Source organism: Salmo salar, chromosome ssa06 (assembly GCF_905237065.1).
Source record: "Salmo salar chromosome ssa06, Ssal_v3.1, whole genome shotgun sequence".
Lineage (NCBI taxonomy): Eukaryota > Metazoa > Chordata > Actinopteri > Salmoniformes > Salmonidae > Salmo > Salmo salar.
The window spans coordinates 25,132,501-25,142,567 of NC_059447.1; the positions used below are offsets into that span (position 1 = coordinate 25,132,501).

At 46.8% G+C, this 10,067-nt stretch overlaps 1 protein-coding gene across 1 annotated transcript in view; it reads right to left on the reverse strand.

The window, feature by feature from the left end:
• LOC123743405 (voltage-dependent T-type calcium channel subunit alpha-1H-like) overlaps positions 1–8,863 on the reverse strand; it is a 60,916-nt gene extending 52,053 nt beyond the window's left edge. Inside the window, exon 1 of the mRNA XM_045720031.1 lies at positions 7,540–8,863. The gene's annotated coding sequence lies outside the window, so the exon portion shown is untranslated. The remainder of the gene's footprint in view (positions 1–7,539) is intronic.
• Between the last annotated feature and the right edge of the window lie 1,204 nt (positions 8,864–10,067).

The window sequence follows — 10,067 nt, forward strand, 5'->3', positions numbered from 1 at the left end:
TGTTGGCCTCCAGGAAAGCTATAGCAAAACTCCACACCTTGCCATGTTGGACCAGGCAGGCTATAGCAAAACTCCACACCTGCCCATGTTGGGCTCCAGGCAGGCTACAGGAAAACTCCACACCTTGCCACTGTTGGCCTCCAGAAAGGCTATAACAAAACTCCACACCTGCCCATGTTGGCCTCCAGGCAGGCTAAAGCCAAACTCCACACCTGCCCATGTTGGCCTCCAGGCAGGCTAAAGCCAAACTCCACACCTGCCCATGTTGGACTCCAGGCAGGCTAAAGCCAAACTCCACACCTGCCCATGTTGGCCTCCAGGCAGGCTAAAGCCAAACTCCACACCTGCCCATGTTGGACTCCAGGCAGGCTAAAGCCAAACTCCACACCTGCCCATGTTGGCCTCCAGGCAGGCTAAAGCCAATCTCCACACTTGACCATGTTGGCCTCCAGGCAGGCTAAAGCCAAACTCCACACCTGCCCATGTTGGCCTCCAGGCAGGCTAAAGCCAATCTCCACACCTGGCCATGTTGGCCTCCAGACAGGCTAAAGGAAAACTCCATACCTTGCCACTGTTGGCCTCCAGACAGAATATAGCAAAACTCCACACCTTGACCATGTTGGCCTCCAGGCAGGCTAAAGGAAAACTCCATACCTTGCCATGTTGGCCTCCAGGCAGGCTATAACAAAACTCCACACCTTGCCACTGTTGGCCTCCAGACAGTCTATAGCAAAACTCCACACCTTGACCATGTTTGCCTCCAGGCAGGCTATAACAAAACTCCACACCTTGCCACTGTTGGCCTCCAGGCAGGCTAAAGGAAAACTCCACACCTTGCCCATGTTGGCCTCCAGGCAGGCTAAAGGAAAACTCCACACCTTGACCATGTTGGCCTCCAGGCAGGCTAAAGGAAAACTCCACACCTGCCCATGTTGGCCTCCAGGCAGGCTAAAGGAAAACTCCACACCTGCCCATGTTGGCCCCCAGACAGGCTAAAGGAAAACTCCACACCTGCCCATGTTGGCCTCCAGGCAGGCTAAAGGAAAACTCCACACCTTCCCATTTTGGCCTCCAGGCAGTCTAAAACAAAACTCCACACCTTGCCACTGTTGGCCTCCAGGCAGGCTAAAGCAAAACTCCACACCTGCCCACTGTTGGCCTCCAGCCAGGCTAAAGGAAAACTCCACACCTTGCCACTGTTGGCCTCCAGGCAAGCTATAGCAAAACTCCACACCTTGCCACTGTTGGCCTCCAGGCAGGCTAAAGCAAAACTCCACACCTGCCCATGTTTGCCTCCAGGCAGGCTAAAGCAAAACTCCACACCTGCCCATGTTTGGCTCCAGGCAGGCTGAAGCCAAACTCCACACCTGCCCATGTTGGCCTCCAGGCAGGCTAAAGCAAAACTCCACACCTTGACACTGTTGGCCTCCAGGCAGGCTAAAGCCAAACTCCACACCTTGCCATGTTGGCCTCCAGGCAGGCTAAAGCCAAACTCCACACCTGCCCATGTTGGCCTCCAGGCAGGCTAAAGCCAAACTCCACACCTGCCCATGTTGGCCTCCAGGCAGGCTAAAGCCAAACTCCACACCTGCCTATGTTGGCCTCCAGGCAGGCTAAAGCCAATCTCCACACCTGCCCATGCTGGCCTCCAGGCAGGCTAAAGCCAATCTCCACACCTGCCCATGTTGGACTCCAGGCAGGCTAAAGCCAAACTCCACACCTGCCCATGTTGGCCTCCAGGCAGGCTAAAGCCAATCTCCACACCTGGCCATGTTGGCCTCCAGACAGGCTAAAGGAAAACTCCATACCTTGCCACTGTTGGCCTCCAGACAGAATATAGCAAAACTCCACACCTTGACCATGTTGGCCTCCAGGCAGGCTAAAGGAAAACTCCATACCTTGCCATGTTGGCCTCCAGGCAGGCTATAACAAAACTCCACACCTTGCCACTGTTGGCCTCCAGACAGGCTATAGCAAAACTCCACACCTTGACCATGTTGGCCTCCAGGCAGGCTAAAGGAAAACTCCACACCTTGCCATGTTGGCCTCCAGGCAGGCTATAACAAAACTCCACACCTTGCCACTGTTGGCCTCCAGGCAGGCTAAAGCAAAACTCCACACCTTGCCACTGTTGGCCCCCAGACAGGCTATAGCAAAACTCCACACCTGCCCATGTTGACCTCCAGGCAGGCTAAAGCAAAACTCCACACCTTGCCACTGTTGGCCTCCAGGCAGGCTATAGCAAAACTCCACACCTTGACCATGTTGGCCTCCAGGCAGGTGATAGAATAATTTGTATGTTTAAGATAATGACTAAAGTTTTCCACCCTGAAACCATATAATTGTATGAAATGTGTTAGAGTCATAATCCAATAATGTGTGTGACTAGGCCATTGTGTTACTATTTTGCAATATGAGCTGGGTATAGTTGAGACATTCAAGGACAACTGAACAGTCGACTTGTGATAACGGTGAAACTAATAACTGGAAAGAGGCCTCCCCACCCTAGGGAGGAGAAAAAATGTTAGAAATGGCTAGGCTTGCAGAAGATGATTAAACATGTTGCAGATATGTGATAAACAATGTATGTGAACTTTGGAAAAATACAGCCCACCTAAAGAGAGGTGGAGTTTCTACTGATGTGAGTTCATTTGTGTGTGTGCTATAAAAAGATTGTGTTCTCATTTTGAAGACAGAGCTCTCTCTGAATAAAGTATTGATCTATTGCAGAATCTGTCACTTTGTATAATTCTTCATTAACCAGAGCCTTACAACCTCTGGGAATTGGTCAAAGCTTGAGTGATAGTTGAGTTCAACCATTGAGATAGCAAAATTCTCGTGACAGCAGGCTATAGCAAAACTCCACACCTGCCCATGTTGGACTCCAGGCAGGCTAAAGCAAAACTCCACACCTGCCCATGTTGGCCTCCAGGCAGGCTAAAGGAAAACTCCACACCTGCCCATGTTGGCCTCCAGGCAGGCTAAAGGAAAACTCCACACCTTGCCATGTTGGCCTCCAGGCAGGCTAAAGGAAAACTCCACACCTTGCCATGTTGGCCTCCAGACAGGCTATAGCAAAACTCCACACCTTGCCATGTTGGCCTCCAGGCAGGCTATAGCAAAACTCCACACCTTGCCATGTTGGCCTCCAGGCAGGCTAAAGGAAAACTCCATACCTTGCCATGTTGGCCTCCAGGCAGGCTAAAGGAAAACTCCACACCTTGCCATGTTGGCCTCCAGGCAGGCTAAAGCAAATGCTTAAAGTACTTGAAAGATAGTATGAAGCCATGCTGGTCTGCAACACAAGAACAGCATTCCGTTGCATTAAACTATTGTAGCACGTCGTCTAATAGCATCTGGCCTTGATGGAGAGACGAGTCAGAAGACACACTCACTCGTACTGTTCTGTTTAGCCTTCCAGCCATATGATACAACCCATTAACACCAACATTAGATTAACCACAGGCTACCCCCCCCCCCCCCCCCCCCCGCCCTCTCCCCCACACACACACACACACACACAGACATACATTGGTCGTGACTCAGCAGCTTAGCCTGGTGGTAGATTGTGAGTGAGTCATGTTTCTTCCAGGAGAGGAGACTGGATGGTAAGGGGCTGTAAAGACACCTGGCTGGACACAGAGAGCCCTTCCGTGGCCTCTAATACTCCCACCTCAGCCTCTCCCTCCCAGTTCTGGAGGACTGGTGTAGAGTCCTCTAGATAGCTCCTCAGTTACCTCTTCTTCGCCCTCTCTCTTCCTTTGTGTCATTCTCTCTCCCTCTCTGTATTTTATTCTCTTTCTGTCGTTCTCCCTCCTCTCTCTCCTCCTCCTCCACTCGTCACAATATTTCCCTTTGCTTTGTTCTCCATCTCATAATATCGACAGCTGCCTCCGCGGTGCCTCAGAGCCTCTCTCTCTCCCTCCCTCCCTCGCCGTCTCCATGGTTCTCTCGTTGTATGCACACTCAATCTTTGCCTTCACAGGGCTCTGTCAAGGCTCTCTCTGGCCCACCCTCTCTCTCCAGAAGCAGAGTGTTCCGTTTAACTGAGTAAATCAGTAGCATTTCCCTCGCTGCTGCCACCACCACTCCATCTCTCTCTCCCTATATTTCTTACTTCTTCCCTAACCTTCCACCTCTTTTTCTCCCTCTCCGTCTCCCCCCTTATGTCTCCTTCAATCCCCTCTTCCATCCCTCTTTCTCCCTCCCTCTCTTTCTCAATCTCATCCTCTCTCGCTCCCTACCTTTTCCTCCTTCCATCCCTCTCCTCTCTCCCTTTCCTTCCATCCATCCATTTCTCTCCCTCCCTTCATCCCTCCCTTTCCCTCTCTCTCCCTCTCTGACAGTGCCACAAACCATAACTTTTAGTCTATTCTGAGTGAGCTGCACAAAGCAGTCCAAATGCCCTGTCTGGTCCCCTGTAGAGCAGAGCATTATCCCACTGTGGAGACACAGCCAGTTTGGGGTCATATACACACAAGACTATCTGCAGAGGACCAATTGTAGTGTGTGTGTGTGTGTGTGTGTGTGTGTGTGTGTGTGTGTGTGTGTGTGTGTGTGTGTGTGTGTGTGTGTGTGTGTGTGTGTGTGTGTGTGTGTGTGTGTGTGTGCATGCGTGCGGGGTGTGTGTGTGTGTGCATGCGTGCGGGGTGTGTGTGTAGAAAACAGAAAACAGATAAACATGATTCTAACCACTATACTGTTTCCTCCTCCCACTTTCCTTAATGTGTTACTTGTCCACTTTCTTTCTCATAGCGCCCCATTGCTATCCCAACAGAACAATACAATGGCATATAGGAATGGAAACAATCACACATGCTATATTCAATGCTTAACACTACGATTGCCTGCCAGGTGCATTGTGTAACACCAGCCTGAGGTGAGACGTCCCATTCAGAAGGTTAATATTGGCTGATTCATAAAAGATTATTGACAAAACTGCACTTTTAAACAACGCACACATCAAGGCCAGGCACAGACAGACCCCTTACGAATAAAAAAAACATGAATTTCACATGTGAACACGTAAAGTGTTCCAAAAACACGTTTTCACACATTTTCACTTGAAATTTCATATGAAATGTAATTTTTCTGTAAGGGACACAAACACATCTGCACCCCTGGGGCCCTACAGGGCAGGTATCAGTCATTGGGCTTATTTAGTGTTTGCTTTAGGGGTCAGAGGTCAGGTAACACAATTACACCCTGCGCCAGCCTGCCTCCTAGACACTTTATTATACACAGGCCTTATAGAACACAGCCTAGGTCAAGCTGTGAGGTCTGGGGTTATCCTAGGTCAAAAGGGGACCACCACACTCTCTCAGCAGCTTGGCTGCTGGGTAAAACCCGCCCACTGAGACACAGGTGTAATTGGTCCGCACTGTGGCTAACTTGTATACAGTTAGACCAGGAAAGCCATCTCTGATTGGCAGATGAGTGGCAACCCTGATTAGAAGCACCTGCTGCTCATCGGTTGTTCCCTATAAATGCTGTTTTGAATTAAAATAAAATTGTACCTACACACTGTAGAAGGCTGCAAAGCCGAAACATCTGTGTACACTATCCCTGATGCAGTGAAAATAATACAGAAATCGGAAAATGAAGTAAGCTTTATGCAACATCTTTTTTATTGCTGTCCCTGTACACCTTTTGTTATTCTAGGTCAGGATGTGAGGTCTGGGGTTATTCTCATTCACTAGAATAGGTCTATAGGAGACCAGGGCCCGTATTCATGTCTCAGAGTAGGAGTGCTGATCTAGGATCAGGTCCCCATGTCTATTCATTATAATCTAAATGGCTAAACTGATCCTAGACCACCACCCCTATACTCTAAGAAGCTTCATGTATATGAGCCCTGAACTAGGATAATAAGAGTATATCTAAAAGTCTGTTTGAAAGCATTGCTGTTATAGATGCATGCTTTCTGTCAAATAGCCTAAATGGGAAAAGGGTCAGTTGTACAACTGAAAGCATTCAACTGAAATGTGTCTGCCGCATTTAACCCAGCCGCTCTGAATGTGTTACATATTAACACTGAAATTCATTGAACAAGCTAATCATCATCTATATCGTTGACATCACCATCAACATGATCTGTCAAATCCAGCTAAAGTGCAACTGAATCGATGATTCCTTTCAGTTTTAAAGTTCAAACCAGCTGAGAGGTGAGAAAATCTACACATCAATAACGAGCCATATAGGCCTGCATCAAGTGTTGCTTGCCTTGGCGGCTGTTGTGTTGTGTGGCTGCTTTGTCTGTGTCAGACACGGTGGCCGGAGATGGACATCTGAACTTTAGGTCGGACCGGGAAACGGGGAACAGGGAGGCATATCCGACAATGCGGAGGTGTCGCTCTTGATGGAACGTTAGAACAGCTGTTATCCCTCAAGCGCTGATTGCTTGGTGGCTGCTGCAGCAGGGACAGAGTGAGTGTGCGTGTGTGCGTGCAGAGAGAAACAGCTGTAAACACAGCACAATAACTATTTCCCAGTTCAGCACCATGGACAGCGCTTTAGACGAATGCAAGGTAACGCCTTAGAAAGTGAGTACAAATCTAACCACAGGAAATATTCAGAGCCACACGGACTTATAGAGGCAATGTTCAGTAGCATGCCCATTAAAATAAAGGTATCTTGAACATACACCTGATACCAGACTAAGGTAAACTAACTAGCCTGGTATAAAAAAACTATCTTCTCATGTTATCAATTCAGGCCAGAGTTTTACACGATGACATTAATTGTTGATCAAGTGTGGCCAATGCCACCATCCATCTTCTTGTGGCGTTGTTTCTAAAGGTGAGCTCTTGTGAGGAAAAATAGCTCTGATTGGCCTCCTTAAACCCATCACCCCGGTTTGGAGCCACTACAATCTAATAGCCTATTATCTCGGAAGGATGCATAAACATGACCATGCGTGAGTTCATTGCTGTATAAGGCAGACGTCATCAGATTATAGCATTACTTGTAGTCTGATGGCCATAAAGAGTAGGCCGACATTGGAAATAGTTAAGTGATCAATTTCAGCAGGCTACCCATTGGTTATGATATATTTATATAAGCCAAATGTTGAGGATTTGGATAAAGGCGTTGGGAAGGAATTGGCAGCCTAATATTTATATTTGTTTTTTATTTTATGCACTTTGATAGTATTCTGTATAATGAAAAGCGCTTTACAAATGTAATAAATTATTATTTTATTAATAGCCTAGGTGCTTTCATTCTAGTCGATATTCTTTGTTTTTTCCGAGGTGCATTTTCAATTGTAATCGGAATATTTAATTATTGTTTCTGAGCCACACAGTTAAACGAAATAGACTATCTACAATAAATATGTTCTTATTGTATACAGCACGCAGCCTATAGCTAATATTACAGTGCTCTTTTCAGCTTTCTAATCCCCATGTTCCCATCCATACAGAAGCGATTGCGCTATTCTCTTTCCGCCGACATGCAAATGGTTGAGATGCGTGCAATATGAGAATTCTGTGCGTATCGACATAACCAATCACAAGAGTCTGAAGTATTGTGGAAACTTACCTTGGCTGACATCAAAAAGGTGTGTCCAGGCTCACTGAACAATAGCGGCGTCTGGCGATTCGCTTGTCAAAATGACCCGAGAGGAAAAATCAATATCCACGAGTCAAAAAACGTCTTAATGTTTCCAGACGCATTATTCCGTTTAAATCAAGATGTATGATCAATATTTAGATGGTAAGCTACACAACGGATGTATTGCGGAGGAATTGCCCAAATAACTTAGGAACCGAAATACGGTTTAGCTGGTTCGAGAGGAGCTCTGTAGCCTTGGCAACTCTGAGTGTGAGCTGGGCTCGAGCGGGCTGCAAGATTCACATTTCGACAGAGCAAGCAAAAGGTGTTTTCTTTCCGCACTCCAGTTGGATGTTAATTCCACCTCACCAACTGTTGTATACCAAGTTGGTAAAAAAGTAGGAATACCAGTTGGAAATTCGCAACCCAAAAACATCCGAAACGTTATTACAGAGTTTGAATTCCATTTAGGAGATCAGTTGGGAACATTTCATTTTCCTCCGTCACGTCAGGCGCATTGTAGATCCACGAGAAGGACTTCTATAAATAATCGTATGAGTCCGAGTAATTTTTTCAGTTCAAATTAAATGCATTCCCTCTTTCTGCCTTTTCTCAGAAAAATTGTGAGTGCTTCCATAAATACATCCAACACGTTTTCAATGGCGTATATTCCAATATTAGGAAAACAATTATTGGATTTTCACATTGTATATGGAAGTGCATGGATTTGGGCTTCACATCGAGTCTCCTCCAGTTGTCGTCGTACACCTGAAGTATAATGCATGATGGACCAACCCTTTCTGATCCACTGAGAAAACACGCAACAACAGTTCCGTTCAATTGTGATCAAAAAGCTTTGAACCTATTTTCCACTGAATTATAACTTATTTGATTTTCACTTGCGCATCTCATAAATGCTTCACAGCTCAAGCAGGTATCATATTATCACCGTATCGCCTCCTATGGCTATTCATTGAGGTGGCAAGTAAAAAAAAAACATCTTGCCGGCGAAAAGGGCTCAGGAGCGGTTATTGGGAGAGGCTGGAGAGCGTCGAGAGACAACCGATCTGCTCACCAGCATCTCACGAGACTGGGACTGTGAGCGCATCGTGATTCGGCTTGCGTGAAGTGGCGCAACGCTGAATGTGCACACATTAGGAATTTTTCTGTTGTTCCCTCGGCGTTCGAGGCGACGCGATTCTCCCATGCCATGGCTTTCTCTTTTGTGGGAAAGTGAGTGGCCTAATGGTTTCGCTACATGGAGTGTATTTTAGTTGGGGGAGACTGTGAGAAATGGAAATAGTTAGGAAATATTATTTAGCGTTAATATTGTGTCATCTCGTCAACGCTCTCCCTCACACTCCCTGAGAGTGTAAATAAGAGAGGGAGACGCAGAATTGGCGCAGGCGCATGCATGAACGAAACACATAGACACGCGGAATTTGGACCTGCGGGATGCAGACTGACTGTTAGATAATCGAGTGAAATTCCTTCATATGGTCAGACAGGCGGACCGCCAGCGCAGCATGAAGTGTCATGCATGAACTGCACCATCTAAACACGGAGTCCAGAGCAAAGGTATTTTAGATCATGGCAGACATAGACTAACATGTTCACATTGTCTGCAAATGATAGTTACACTGAACAAAAATATAAACGCAACATGTACAGTGTTTGTCCCATGTTTCATGAACTGAAATAAGCCAGAAATGTTCCATATGCACAAAAAGCTTATTTCTCTACAAATGTTTTTCTCCAGAAATGTGTTTACATCCCTGAGCATTTCTCCTTTGCCAAGATAATCCATCCACTTGACAGGTGTGGCATATCAAGAAGTTAATTAAACAACATGATCATTACACAGGTGCACCTTGTGCTGGGGACAATAAAAGTCCGCTCTAAAATGTGCAGTTTTGTCACACATCACAATGCCACAGATGTCTCAAGTTTTGAGGGAGTGTGCAATTGGCATGCTGACTGCAGGAATGTTCACCAGAACTGTTGGCAGATAATGTAATGTTCATTTCTCTACCATAAGCCGCTTCCAATGTTGTTTTAGAGAATTTGGCATTATGTCCAATCCGCCTCACTTGTAACCATACCAGCCCGAGACCTCCACATCTGGCTTCTTCACCTGAAGGATTGTCTGAGACCAGCAACCTGGACAGCTGATGAAACTGTGGGTTTGTACAAAATCTGTCAGCGTGCTAGTCGTCCTCACCAGGGTCTTGACCTGAATGCAGTTTGGTGTTGTAACCGACTTCAGAGGGCGAATGCTCACCTTCGATGGCCACTGGCATGCTGGAGAAGTGTGCTCTTCATGGATGAATCCCGGTTTCAACGCTACCGGGCAGACGGCAGGTTTGGTGATGTGTCCCATGGTGGCTGTGGGGTTATGGTATGGGCAGGCATAAGCTACGGATAACGAACACAATTGCATTTTATCAATGGCAATTTGAATGCACAGAGATACCATGACGAGATCCTGAGGCCCATTGTCGTGCCATTCATCTGTC